The sequence below is a fragment of the Lissotriton helveticus genome, chromosome 5_1 (assembly GCF_964261635.1).
Source record: "Lissotriton helveticus chromosome 5_1, aLisHel1.1, whole genome shotgun sequence".
NCBI lineage: Eukaryota > Metazoa > Chordata > Amphibia > Caudata > Salamandridae > Lissotriton > Lissotriton helveticus.
In genome coordinates, this window is record NC_136065.1 from 843267455 (window position 1) to 843283012 (window position 15558).

Sequence of the window (15558 nt, forward strand, 5' to 3'; positions counted from 1 at the left end):
AACAGCCAAGTGTCTTCATCAACTATGATTTTACCAAGTGTGATAAACTATTATTGTTCAGGGTACCATATGTAAATTGAAGATACAGCTTCTTGGCTAGGGAAGGTAAAGCCTAGTCTATGATGTGTTCTAGTGATTGTACCATTTTAAAGTCAAGAAAGCTATCCACAATGCCGCCGCTTTCACAATTCATGAAGCTTTCCTCAATTGCAAAGTTCAAGTAATTTTCTTTAAATGTTGCCCTGGAGATCATAACAGTCTCTTCTTGGTGATTCCAGAATCTTCCCAAGCTCATCAATATAGATATAGTATAGTTCAACCAAGGTGTCCTCGCACTATCGATACAACAGAGAGGTTCTTTTAGGCCAACTCTGTAAGGGGTCAGGTCATATGTTGTCCAAAGGCGATGCCAGTGTAGAATTGGAGGACTGTGTACCTTTTGTGCAACAGGGTAATAGCGCAAATCTAAATACATAGAGATAAGTTGTGTGCTCTGGGGGAGAGCTAACTGGGATCTAAGACTCTATTTTCAGTGACTTATAAAAAAATCACAGTGCATGTGACCCCATATTTTGGCTCCATAGAAGACTGCTCCCAATGCCAAGATGTACATTTCCTGAGCAGGTGAAATTGCCCTTGAAAATTAGGTCTTGCCCAGTTTTATTATGCTCAAGTGATACTGTTGCAGAGTTGCTTGGCTTTTCTGTAGCTGTAGAATCCATGGCAAATTATGGGACTGCTTTATTCACAGATGATCAATATTTGAGACCCACTCAATCTCATCTGTGCCTATCTGTATATGTATATTATCTGCCTTTTTGTTAAGGGGTCAAATTCATATATTTGTCTTATTAGTGTTGAGTCCAACTCCAAGGCATTTAAAAGAAGCTGATGGAGGCCGCGTGGGGGTCTAGTAAAAGAGAAGAGTGGAGTCCGCAAACAGTAGGGCAGGTATTCTCTGCCCTTACATCTTCGGCACGTCACATCTATCCTTGTCCAGCCAAGTTAACATATTGTTGATAAACAAGGAAAATGCCGTACAGCCCAAGGCACACCCCTATCTAACTCCCCCTTGGATAGCGAATGGGTTGGTAAGTTGCCATCCGCACTACCTTCTTTCCTTGAGTAGTTACTGGTGTGTAACTAGATCAGTATGGACAATAGGTTAGAAGACCCATTCATGACTGCCCAGAACTGGTTTCTTAGAATCAAATCAAGAGCCAAGCTTAAAACCAACCGGAGTTCACCTACAGGTGGCTCACGTTGATTATTGTAGTCGTTCAATAAATATTATGAAAATGGAAGGCCTGATTAAGTGTGCTCGTCTTAGATCCCAACCCCGCCTGGTAAGGTGTCAGGACATAATTTTCCACAATCCAGCCCTGGATCTTGTAAAGTATCTGTCTGCAGAAAGCCTGCTGCCAGCTGCCTATGAAACTGATAGGCCTATAGTTATTCAGAGATTCACAAGTGACTTTTTTTTAAAAATCAGAATGATGTCAGCAGCATTCCAGGATGGTGATAAACATGCCCCTTGTAAAATTATGTTAGAAATTTGGTTAATGTAGGCTGGGCCCCCAGACATCTGATTTGAAAGACAAAGATCACCTGGGATCTAAGCCACTCCTGGTGCCTTAACTTCTCTGCCCCACTTATGACAGCATACATATCTTGTATGGAAAGAATCCATATAGTGCTTTTATCAATTTTGTCCTGAGGTTTGGAATCCATTTCATCCCTTGACATGCTATTATGCATTTTGAATAAACTGCCAACATGGTCAACTAAGTCTTAATGCTGAACAAAGTGTTCGAGGCATATGAGCTGCAGATCTTACACTGTGCATTAGATCACCACCTGGTGTTGGGCTCGGATGATTGCATGTTGTCGTCTTGGAAGAAGTCTTTGTAGTCAGGAGATAGGTGATCTCTCCCTTGAACGATAGTGCGCATGGGCATCAGCTCCATCCTTAGATTGTGTTTTTCCGCCACTGGGTTCGGATGAAACTTTAACGCTCCGGTTCGAAATCTACTTTTCAAGTACTTCGGCGCGTAACAACGTATTCAGACTTCCCCCAAACTACTTTCGATATCGACAAACATCGTCTCGACTCCATCTGCTCGATTCAGGTCGTCTACGCGAGCCGTTGGGCCTATCCACGCGGTGAGGCCTACACCTCATGGAAAGGACGCCATTCAAAAGATGCCCCAACTGTGGAGCAAAGTTCCCACACAGTGACCATCACGAGGTGTGAACCTGTGCTTATTGCCAGAACACGACAAATCCAGCTGCACAGCCTGTGCGTCCTTTCGATCCAAGAAAACCATTCCAGATCGGAAGGCCCGTCGACACGACATGCAGAGATCGGCCCAGGAACCGGTGGATATCATCGACGAAGAAGTTCTGCTCGTTCCCGAAGAAGATTCAGACGATCTCCAAATCGTATCAGAGGCAGACGACTCAGATGACTCCATACCATCGGGTCAGCGCGTGAGTACTACTGCCCCGGCCCCATACTCACCACCCGAATCGAAGGCAAAGGTCAACACTCCGCCTCCGGGGCCCAGTCGCGACCGAAAACACACTTCGAAAGCCCCGCCATTGAGCCCGGCTCCAAAGAAAATACTAAAGCCTTCCGGTAGCTCCTTACCAAGCAAGCCGCACGTGCCAATCCCACCAGCTCCCTCGGCACCGAAAGAAGTCTCGGCTCGGAAACCTTCGACTTCTAAAGACAAAACTTTGAAGCCAGCGTCTGACGCCTCGAGGCCGACCAGACCAGCTTCCACTCCGAAGCCAATATCTTCAGAACCGAAACCTACAAGGCCTGATTCCGATGCGCCCAAGCCCTCGAAACAGCCTACGACTCCGAAAACACCACCTTCGGTGCCGAAATCTACGCCACAGGACACAGTTACATCTCCTAAGGCTAAAGATAAGCAGTAACCACACCCGGAACCGAAAACATCGGCACCGGCAAATAGTTCCGCAAGGAGAAGAACTTTTCCAACCTGATCCTCTACAAAAGAAGATCTACATTGACCCAAAGACAGGTCAGGTATCCACTACACCACACAGGAAGAGGAAATTAGACACAGCACCTACACCTGCAGTGCCTGTCAAGAAGGACTCTGCCACATCTCCTATGCACCCTTCTTCTCCTATACTTCCTTCTCCTTCATCTCCTGTTCCTCCTAACAATTCACCTCAGAATTCTCCTGAACACTCTCCTCCTCATTCTTCACCACATACACCTCAAAATGACGATGAGTATAGCATAGGGGGAGGGGTAGACCCAGATGAGCCTTTTCCTTACCCTGTTAATGATCCAGATTGGGAGTGCCCAAACCCACAAGATGTGCCAGACATTCCTGACCCACAGTCATATCCATCAAAACCTTCTCCCCCAGAAGACAATATTGGTTTTGGGCACTTACTGAATAGGGCAGCCATTTATCATAGAGTCACTATGCATTCAGATGAGGCAGAGGAATATTTTTTATTAGATATGTTTGAACAATCACAAAGGTCTGTTCAAATTCTTCCTATGATCAAAGGGGTCATCAAACATGCTCCAGAGGTGTTTAAAGATCCTGTACGTGCTAGGATCCTAAACCCTAGAATTGAGAAAAAGTACAGGCCTGCTCCTGCCTACATTAAAGGACAGCTACCCTTAGATTCCCTAGTTGTCTCAAACGCTAGGAAAAGAGCAAACTCATAGACAACAGGTGAAGCACCACCCCCTGATAAAAAATCTAAGGTGATCGATTCTTCAGGCAAAAGGATAGCTGCACAAGCTACTAATACATGTCGTATAGCTAACACGCAAGACCTCCTTGCAAGATATGACCGGGCTCATTATGATCAGTTAGAAAAATTACTACAACATCTACCTGACCAATATAAGGCGCAGGCAAACAACCTTATACAAGAAGGCAAGTTAATTTCAAATGCCTCAATCAAGTGTGCACTTGATGTTGCAGACACTGCCACCATCGAACCTCTTCCACCACAAAACAGTGACTTCCCTCTGCTCCCCCAACGGTTTACAACCATTACAACGCAACTTTTACCACGCAGTGCTGTTACAACGCAGGTTTTACTACGCATACCATTACAACGCATTACACTGGGGGCGCTCTAGGATAGGGAATAAGTTTAATTTACTATCCAACACCTTCCCTACTATCCACGGGGACTGGAGTTGGAATAGTAAATTAAACTATTCACTATCCAGCACCCCCAAGTGTAATGCGTTGTAATGGTATGCGTAGTAAAACCTGCGTTGTAACAGCATGCGTGGTAAAAGCATGCGTTGTAACGTCATACATTCCCCCCAACAGCACTCCACTTCTGTGGGGGGCAGACTAACACAGTTTCTACCTGTCTGGAATTCCATCACAACAGACAGGTGGGTAAGACTATTATCCAGTATGGCTACTGCCTCGAACTTACAGCTTCCCCTCCACACATACCACCCAGACAGCGTCCAATGTCTGCAGAACATCTTTCGCTGCTCAAACAAGAAGTCCTATCACTTCTTCAAAAAAACAGGGGGGGACCCACTCTCTACAGCTGTCCCAGCTTGCACAGAACATTTGGATATGGGCCATTCCACAAAACATATATCTGTTAGCAGAACACCTTCCAGGAGCTCATAATCAGATAGCCGATCTGTTAAGTGGACAGACACAACAGATTCACGAATGGGAACTACATCCGCAAGTTCTTCAACCATTCTTTCACAAGTGGGGTCATCCAAACGTAGAGCTGTTCGCCACACACGAAAAAGCAAAATGCCCAACCTTCGCCGCCAGGTTTCCACACCCGCTGTCCAAGGGCAAGGCGATATGAATGAACTGGTCAGGCAGATTTGCGTACGCTTTTCCGCCACTACCACTAATACCACTAATATTGCGCAAGCTACGACAACAGTCGCTCAAACTGATTTTACTAACCCCCACATGGGTACGCCAACCGTGATATACAACTCTCCTAGAACTATCCCTAGTTCCACACCAAAAACTACGTCTGTTACCATCCCTGCTAACGCAGAACCATGAAGTTATCAGACATCCAGACCCAAGCCAACTGAATCTGGCGATCTGGCTCCTGAGGTCTTAGAGTTTGGCTATCTTAACCTACCACCATACTGTATGAATATCATTAAAGAAGCCAGAAGACCTACTGCTAGAGCTTGCTATGCTGCTAAATGGAAAAGATTTGCCATTTACAGCTACAATAACCAAATTGAACCCCTAGATGCTTCCATCCAAAATATCATTTGTTACCTTCTACATTTAGAAAGATGTAACTTGGCATATTCATCTATACGCCTACATCTGGCAGCAATTGCAGCATATTTACAAAATAGACAACATCTGTCTCTATTTAGAGTGCCTGCTATTAAAGCATTTATGGAAGGATTAAAAAGAATCATTCCTCCCAGGTTACCACCCTCTCCAGTGTGGAACCTAAACATTGTTCTTACAAGGCTCATGGGACCACCTTTTGAACCTCTACACAAATGTGAACTGCAATTACTCACATGGAAAACCGCTTTTCTAGTAGTTATTACCTCTCTTAGGAGAATAAGTGAGATTCAAGCTTTCACTATACAAGAACCATTTTTACAATTTCAACGTAATAAAGTGGTTCTCAGGACAAATCCCAAATTCCTTCCAAAAGTCATTACTCTGTTTCATTTAAACCAATCTATAGAGTTACCAGTGTTTTTCCAAAACCCAGACTCTAGCAGAAAGAGCTCTACACACACTAGACGTTAAAAGAGCTCTCCTCTATTATATAGATCGGACCAAATCCTTTCGCAAAACAAAGCAATTGTTTGTAGCTTTCTCTCCACCACATAAAGGCAACCCCATCTCTAAAGCTGGAATTGCAAGGTGGATTGTAAAATGTATACAAATATGCTATCAAAAAGCAAAACGTACATTAACAGTTGCTCCTTGGGCGCACTCCACACGCAAACTAGGAACCTCCATGGCTTTCTTAGGGAACATTCCCCTAGAAGACATCTGCAAGGCAGCAACATGGTCTACAACACACACCTTCACTAAACACTATTGCAAGCTAAGCAGCACGCTGCAGTAGGCCAAGCTGTCCTCAAAACACTCTTTCAAACTACTGCAACAGATACAGGTGACCATCGCTAAGGGGAGACATTGCTGTACAATTTATGCACAGTGTAAGATCTGCAACTCATATGCCTCGAACGGAAAATGCTACTTACCAGTATGCATCTGTTCTTGGCATGTAGAGTTGCAGGATCTTACACGCCCTCCCGCCTCCCCGGGGCCTGTATCTGTTCCAGTTCTATCTTAATTAGATATACACGCATGGACATCCTTTCTGCTTTCTACAACCTCCATCATTTCCCATCATGGCGAAAAACAATCTAAGGATGGAGCCGATTCCCATGCGCACTATTGTGCAAGGGAGGAGTCCCCTATCTCGTGACTACAAAGACTTCTTCCAAGACGACAACAACATGCAATCATCCGAGCTCAACCCCAGGTGGCGATCTAATGCACAGTGTAAGAATCTGCAGCTCTACATGCCAAAAACAGATGCATACTGGTAAGTAGAATTTTCCTTCAAGCTCTTTGGGGGCTTTGGCAGATCCACGAGTGACTGTGTCCCAGAACAACTAATTGTCATTAGAATTAACAGCGACAATCTAATCCTCACAAATTGAATTCTTCCCTTTCCTATTGGCTTTCACCAGGGCACATTTATAAGCTTTAATGGTGGGCTGTAATACTACTCTGTTACTTTTTAGGGCGTAAAGTAAACTATTCTAAGCTGTCATACAGGCCTTTTTGTACCATGTGCAGTAGGGTTTTTAGGTCTCGCCTGAGCCAGCGTATGTGCCTCTCTGGCGAGACTTTTAGTAAGGGCTTCAGAAAATGCTACCACTGTGGCCTAGAGCTTGGGGTTATGCACGCGGGTGCGCGCTTCCATCGTGGCTCATTAAGTGCATCGCTTGCGGGCACCCTTCCAGCCCGAGATCACTTTCACTTTGACGGCCGCGTCACGAATGTGCTCACGCACACACAACTCCTGAGCTTGTATTCCATGCCATCACTTTTTTTTCTTCATTTTATTTGTGCTTATTTATTATAATTTGTATTTTGTGCTTTGCAACCTTATTCCGTTTGTCCGTAAATCGCTTTGCTTTAACATTCTGGTCACCCTAACTGACGAGACTACGGGATTCGGTCCTGCGCGGCACGCAGATCGCTAAGGACTCGTGCCGGCTACCGGCGAACTGAAACTGGCCGCCTGGTCTTCCTTGCCGTGCTCACGTGCAGGCTTGAAATTAATTTTGATGACCACCCTGGGTCGCTTCAAATTACGCTTTACCTCAGCACACCCTAAGTCAGACAACCTAGTCCTGATGACGATCCTTACTTACGTGGATCGAAACGCCGTTGACTTTACTGCTTATTAACAGGCGTACTCTCAATGTGGTTCTTACAATGAAAATAAATCGTGTTAATCTGTGATATCACTCTGTCACATGATTTGAGCCACCCACTGTAGATTACTTGCACCTTATTCACAGTGCGCCGTTCATGCTGTTCACTATTGCACTTGCGTCGCCACCTTCACCACAGTCACTTTTTATAGAGCACCAAGTTTTTTATGGTTGTCATTGAATTGAATTTATGCAGTGCTGCACATAACTGTGTATTACCGACCATGAATATATACCATAAAATAAGATGATTGAAAATCTTGTCTGAAACCAATGAGTGTTCTCCTTTCTCCTTGCTAGCAATGCGACGCGCATGCTTAATTAATTGACTGTATATATTTTGACCTATTGGGGCATTGTTTGTTAATTATATCACCCTAACTGTCGGGCGTTCTCCCACTTATATCCATTGCCTGAAGGTGTCCCCACCGCAGTCTGCACAGAGCAACCCATGCGGGACAAATATACCCATGGGGGGGGGCGGCAATCTCGCACCACCCCCGCAAAGTCAAGAGTTGCGACCTTACAGCCCAGTGGCTGTCTTCAGGATTACTTCAATGCTCCGTCCCGAACCAATCACTTTGGGTCCAATGGAGTTTTCGTGCTGGATGGTCTCCCACCTGCGCAGGGACGGTAGGCAACCCCTCCCTGTCACCCGCCGAGGCAAGCTAGGAGTCTTCGGTCGGCTTACAGCCTTCGAGAGGCCGCGGTCAGCTTGCACGCAGTCTGTGCACGGCGGCCACCATCTTGTCTGCTGTAGTTCGGCCGCCCGGGCTTGCACCATCACTTTTTTTTTTTCACACTATTAGTCTTGTATCATTCCCAAACCTGCTTTCTTTGGGTCTCTGGCTTTTCACAGCTTGTTGACGGTCCACTGGGACTCGCAGCGCCCACCAGAAGGATGTCATTTCTAATGATTGTTGCTACGGCCAGCGAAGCTGCACTAAGGTATGGCCATTTCGCTTCGGACTCTCTAGTGCCGACTATTACTGTTACTTCTAGCAGCAGGGCTCCGTCATCACGCAGACCAGGGTAAAGGCTTCACATCCAGGGGATTAGTTATATAATTGTATGCCGACAACCTCACCCTATATGCACATGACCCCGGACTTACCTGGCCCCACTGACGCGAGAGGTCGTGCAGTTCAGGAGATCCTCCAGTATCCAAAACGAGAGCCTCACATTTGCAGTAAAATCACGCAAGGAGATTGAATTACAGACTCCCTTCCCCTCATCTTCCTCAGCAGACGTCTATGTTACTCGGGTACCAAAATCACTGCCCAATCTGCAACTGGGCGTGAGTACCCCGTTTGGGGAATTCCCTTAGTCTTTGGCCATTTTCAATTAACCAACCCACTCACGTTAAATCTCGTAGCAGTGAATCATTTTCTGGTAATTGACTAACTTTTTGCATGCACACCAACTCTCCATGTTTTAGCCCCAAAGTGTTGTTTTTAAAAATCAATTCTTACTCTCTACCGCTCCATTAAAAAAAAAAAAAACCCAGAGCAGTGTCCCCCAAACCTCAAATGTCTTTCTCCCTGTGTCTCCTAACATGTTGCCCCCCAAAGCATTGCATCTCGCTCCTGTGGACCGTGAGATCTCCGCCACTGGAATGTGTGTTTGCTTTGACGTTGTGAACATGACCCTCCCCCCAGCTCATATTTGTTCAGTGGCTGAACAGAAATTAGCACGAGTCCATGTTTTGCACTGGGCCGCTTGCTTGTTCAGGTCATTGTGCGGTTTTGGCAGATTAGCATGCATTCGCTTTTCCGTATTTGGATCAGCCCAGAAGCCCCATATAACCTTGCAATACTCCTCTTCTCTCTCCTCATCAACAGTCTCAAGTCTCCTCACCTGACTGAGTCCCACTGGACCTTATTGGCTGTTCGAGTCCGCTAACAGGGAAGTTACAGCCATGAAGGAAGCTTGTCTGAAGGGATAGGGGAATTGGATCATTTTAGTGAAAGGGGTCCCAGCAGATTGGGAATTTTGGGGAAGCTGCTGGAGGCTCAATATTTTGATGCTTTGGCTGGCTGATTGACTTTATAGAAGGTGTTGTGTTATGGTTATCAGTATATGAAAGTGTACACGTTTTTAGTTGAAGATTTTTCACCAACTGTTTTAGAATGGTTACCTCATTTTTTAAACCTTTAATCAGTTTGATCATTTCCCAGAGTGCATTATTTTTAGGGAGCTCTTGTTTTTCCTCTCCTCTATCCACTACAGTCCCTATCAGTACAATCAACTTCTCAGCTAATGGAGCAAACCTATTTGTGCATAATATTGAGGGTCCAATATATATATATATATAGCTTGGGCTAAGGAGTTGGGTTCACGGTTAGGGAGAGCTACAGTACTGCCAGCATCTAAAAGGGAGGGGGTCGTCAAGGAATGTTTATGTTTTGTTAAAATAAAAAATTGAGGATACTGTGCTTTTTGTAGTAGTGGAAGGTTTAAGTATTGTTTTGCTTCTCCTATAAGGCTGTCTATCTTGTTTTGCATACAATTCCCTGCTGCAGATTTGTAAGATTTGTATCTGATAGAGACTACTAGCCGCAGATTCCTTAACGTAGAATTATCCCCAGACGTGAGATTGAATCCGGAAAACTTTTCTTCCACAGCACTCCTGCGCACCGGGGGGATGGCACCACGTGACTCCGCCCTGACGTCATCCGCGTTCGTGACGCCAGCGAGGATACGTAAGTCCCACCACGGCGCGCCTACGTCAGTTTTTTCTCTTTCCCCGTGCAACGGGGATCCTGATTACTGCCCTGTTTTCAGGCATTCCATTCTTTTTACGCTTGGCGTTAAGTTGAACAGTGTGCAAATGCCTTCGGATTTCCAGACGTGTACCTCCTGTGCACGTTCCATGTCGACGACGGACTCTCATTTGATTTGCAAGTGGTGCCTGGGTGAGCACCACGACTCGGAGAGTTGCGACGCCTGCCAACACCTTAAGCCTAAATCACGGCAGGAGTGCCGGATGAAGTTGCTGTCTGCACGCTTATCCAGGTCGGTGTCCTCTCAGTGTCTGTCCCCTACCTCAGGGGCAAGGAGCCGCCGGTTTCGTCTGCGCAATCGCCTTTCTCCGCGGCCCTTTGGGCGTGGCTCACCGGCTGGTAGGTTTATGTCTCCGAGGTCTTGTCCTCCTTCCGTGGTGGACACTGGCTCCTGCTTGTCGCCTCCCTACCCGCAATTTCCCGGCGCGAAGGCGACTAGGGCCCAAATGACAGCCTACACTGCGGCGCTGAAGGCTTATTTGGCCCTTCCTCCACCGACGTCTGCAGATCCCTTACCTTCCGCGGGGACTTCGGCTTCAAGTTGTAGGAGGGTGGCGTCGTCTAGGTGTAGTCCTTCGGGGTTTCCCTCGTCGGCGGCTAGCTGGATTAGTCTCCTGAGGCCCCTTCTCCTGAGGTCCATAACCTGCTGGCAGGGGCGGCCTTAGGCATGTGCAAGCTGTGCACCTGCACAGGGCCGCCAAACCCCAGGGGCCGCCACGCCAATATATATACTTAATATAATAATCCTCTGAGGATGGATACATATTTGCATGGCAGCCCCTGGCAGGGATTTGGCGGCCTCCGGCTCTGTTCCACTTCCAAACACTCTGACCCCCCCCACCCCCTCTTCACTGGCCTCCGCACCTGTGTTCTTCCTGGTTCCTGATTGGCTTCTTTTTTTCCCTACCCACTGCTGGCCCGCTGGTACAGGCATATATAACATTGCAAGCAAAAGGAAGAGAATTCAAGTACACAAATCTGGTTCTTTGAAACAAAAGAGAAAGGCGGCTCAGCAGGCTTTCGTAGCGTCACAGAAAGAAGCAATCTGGTTCCTCCTCCTAAATTCTTTCATTCTGAGACTAATTCGGAAGGGTAGGAGCAGCCGCAGGTACTGGTCATCTAACGCCTTTTCTGGACGTTTTATTAAAACACCCCCCTCTTCCCGGGGCCCCCTACCTATGCTCCCTGCCCAGGGCTGCCATGAGCCTAGAGCCGACCCTGCTGCTGGTGTGTTCCTCTCCGGAGACAGGGCGCCGTGTAGTTGCCTTTTCACCGGCATCTTCCAGGGAAGGCTCTTCGCCGTCCCCACGGCCTAAATCCTCGAAGCCTTCTTTCCATGGCTCGCGGCTGGCTTCTCCACCGGAATCTCTGCCCTCCCCTGGGGCCCATCAGGTTCCCCATTACTCTACGGCTCCTCCTACATGCCGGGGCTGGCCGCTTCCCCCCGGACTTGGGGATGGGCGGCTCAGTCTGCAACCGTCACCCACGGAGGAATTACTTTCACCTCCACGGCGCCCTACTGAGGCCAGTGTTGCCTTTGTTTGGGATATTTCCACGGCTGCTGGTATTCTGAGGATGGGTGAGCCTGTCACCCATTTCCTACAGACAACCTCTTGGAGATTCTCCACCAGGGCTCTGGTGGATGGAGTTGTTCCTTCCCTTTGAAGTGTCACTTCATAATTCTCTTTTGGGGGTGCCCTACTACAGGCGATCAGGTGCCTCAGGCACTACTGCACCGCCATCGTCCTGCTCCGCACGACCCGGTCTGTCTTTCTTTTCACCCTTCTACTCAAGGCGCTCAACGGCGCAATGCCTTTCCGTCTTTGCCTGTGGTGGTGTTCCCTCCATCTCTGGAGGCCCAGTAGTTAGATTCATGGGGGCGTAATGTCTTCGCTTCTTCCAGTGCTGCCTTGAGGGCGCTTAACACTTTGTGTGTGCTGACCAGGGCTACTTCTGGCCTGTGGGATTCTGGGGAGTCCTTTCTTTCTCATGTCTCTCATGAGGCGGCTGTGCTGATCTGCGGGCCATGTGTTGGATGGCAGGTAGATGGCTGCATTTATTCATTGTGCGGCTTTGGATGTTGCCGATGCCGTTGGCCGTGTTATGGCCACTTCTGTGGCTCTCCGTCGCCAGGCTTAGCTACGGGATGCTGTTTTCCCTGAAAATATTAGCCAGCGTCTGGTCGACCTCCCTTTTGACGGGGTCCTGTTGTTTAATACTCATGCAGACTCCACCATCCAGCGTCTTTTTGCGAGGCACCGTCCTCCTCAGTAGGTTGGTCTGCTGATCCTTCGGGGCTTGGTGGGAGATGTTGTTCCACTGTGGTAAATAAATAAATAATACCCTATTTTTGACTAGGCATATATCATGACAGATAGCTCAATAAAATAAGAGTCAAGATTCGAGGTAGTAGGAGTTTGCAGGTTTATTACAGCATAAGGACAGGATCAGGACAACCTGCATAGGAACAGGGGTGACAGGGCCCGGCAGGGGAAAAGAGGCCCAGCAGCTGCCGGGGCTGGGATCTGGGATGAGCGCGCTGACTTTTAATAACAATACATGAACTTATATACATAACGCAAACACATAGCATTACATTGCAGTAGGCGTAGCAGTGGGTGGAGCAGAAGGCGTGACGCGTAGCAGTCGCGAAAGATAAGAGTAAAAGTAGGTGTAACTGGGCGTATACATAGACATGTGATGCAAACGTAACAGAATATGTCATGAATGGGGCGGAAACATAGGAGGGGGCTACCTAAGGAGCCGGGACCTCTAACCTAATGGTGCGCGCAAACTGGCAATGACGTATCACTAGGAGAAGCTGGGGGCTACGAACTCTGTGCTAGGAGCAGAGACTAAAGTCTGGAGGGTCGGAGCGACATGTACCTAAACCCTATCTAGTATCTGATGTTTAGGGAACATGTTGATATAAACTAGAAGTCATGAGGGGAAAGGCTAACTTGATTCTAAGACTGGACCATGCATTATTCTACATGTAGTGCGTGATGAAGAATATTAAATGACCATTAAATGCAGTATTTCTCTAACATGGAGACGTGAAGGCTAGACAATGACGGAAACTATTGATGCAGTTCAGTAGCTTAGGAATGCAGAGAAGGAGGACTGAACTGATAACTGGAACTATAACATACATTTGGCAGACTCAGAGGCAGAGCCAAGCTGCACCGGGCACTGCGAGGCAGGAAGTAAGTGAAAGGTCGAGGATACAGGTGGGGGCTGTATCGCTCCTCAGCGTGGCTTCAGGAGACAGGAGCTGAATCTGATGTCCGGGCCCTTTTGAGGCCTAGAAACGGGGACTTTATAATGGAATAACGTGCACACTGAGAAACGTGGCAACGTAGCTTTACAAAGGCCTGGTATTCGTAGTATTCACGAGGACTGGAAACTTGCATACTAGAGGTGGACACAACTGTAATTGAGTCATTAATCAGACATGGGGAATACATATGCATATTTAATCATGCACACATAACATATAATGGATGAGGCGTAGGGACACAGAACATGGCAAAATTTACTTTTCCACATTCCCTCCTTGTCACTACGTTTCATCAGGAAACATCAATTTTCATGATACCGTCTATCATTTCATACAGTATCATTTGCTCGTCTCGAATTATCCTGGAACGGGATTTAGAACGGGGCTTGGGACTAGGAATACAAGAGGTAGCACACATGCCGCAAATCGCAGGGCCACATTGTATACAGAGGCAGCAGCTAAATATGATCGCTACTGCAATACCTAGAAAGGACAAGACTTTCCATCCCCATGCGGAAATTATATTCCAGAACCAACCGGACCATGTCCAGGTGCCTGGATCTTGGTGTAACAGATGGGCAATTTTATGGAGTCTGGTTATAGCTGAATAAACAGACGGCGCGTTATTTGGAATGAAAATGCAGCAACTAGATCCGATGACTCTACAGGCCCCGCCCCTATCGGCCAGTATGACGTCAAGGACGAGACGATTCTGTAAAACGACAATTCTCATAAAGGATTGCTCTTCGGTTAAGTTACCTAGAGCAGAGGCAGTCTCATCTACTACTGCTTCAAGGGTTCTTGTTAACCTACGAATTAACTTACTATTTACAACTGTACCTAAATAAGGGAAAACACCTTTATCTATATCAATGAATTGCTCTGCAGCAGTTTCAGTATAATCGACAATCGGGAGGTTTCTCTTGTGTCTAGTATGTACTAGGAAGGAATTCCTATGGTAGTCAGGTGGGGCTAGGAAAACAGGTGGCAGTAGGAAGGCAATGTAACAGGTTCCCTCCCAATCGAGGGGCAGACGAACATATGCGGTTTGACCACAAATAAAGTGAGAATGACGTGAAGCTTTAAAAATAGATTTCCCACTGTCACTATACTTGACAACAGTAGAACATTCACTATGTCCTACGTGTATGGAACCCTTATTTCGGACACATAATTCGCCTTTGACTGGTAGTACTGAAATAGCAGGTAAGTCTGGAGTAGTATCAGACTGAACATTCAGGATCATGAAATTCGACGAATAATTACCTAAATTATACACTTCATTTTCTAGATCTAAACCTGTTCTGTGGGGGAAACTTTGCTTGTCTGGGAAACATGTACTGTTAAGAAAAGACATATCTGTTGAGGATGACGTTAACGTGGACCATGCTCCACACGAACCATTATGTGAAAAGGGATAAGGAAAAAGTGGCAGAACTCCCTTCGGTGTCTGGAAAGGGGGGAGTCGACCACACACCCAACAATTAGTGGCATTGCTGGTCTGGTGTGAGTAATGTAACATGCGGATAAATGAATTGTTACGCATAGCGAGGCGGTATGAATATTCGTGAGGAGGCAGATCACTAAACGTGTGTTCTACTGTAACATTAGCAGACTTATTTACATGAGGAACTGGGAAACACAGGAAAAATGCGTAACTGGTGCAGGAAATCAAAATGCTGATAAATAATATGAAACTCAGAAAAACGATACATTGAATTGAGCTTTGACTGACTCTCTCACTATGGGGGTCTATTTTATACATGTCAGAAACAGTCTAACCGTTTCACCTAGGGGAGGACTTATACAATCAAACTGACTGACTTATTTTACTAGACCTTAACTTGAGTTTATACTCCTGTTGCGGAGTTTTCTCTACCAAGGGAGGGGTTGTATCAATGTCTTTTGCGGGACAGTCCTTAGGAACAATGTTTTGGCAGTCCTTAAAATCCTGGGAATCCTTGGAAATGTTTTTAAAGACTGGTTTTAGTCCTTTAAAA

At 46.6% G+C, this 15558-nt stretch overlaps 1 protein-coding gene across 1 annotated transcript in view; it reads left to right on the top strand.

The window, feature by feature from the left end:
• ECHS1 (enoyl-CoA hydratase, short chain 1) overlaps window positions 1-15558 on the top strand; it is a 161929-nt gene that overhangs the window by 79345 nt on the left and 67026 nt on the right. The window lies entirely within an intron of this gene.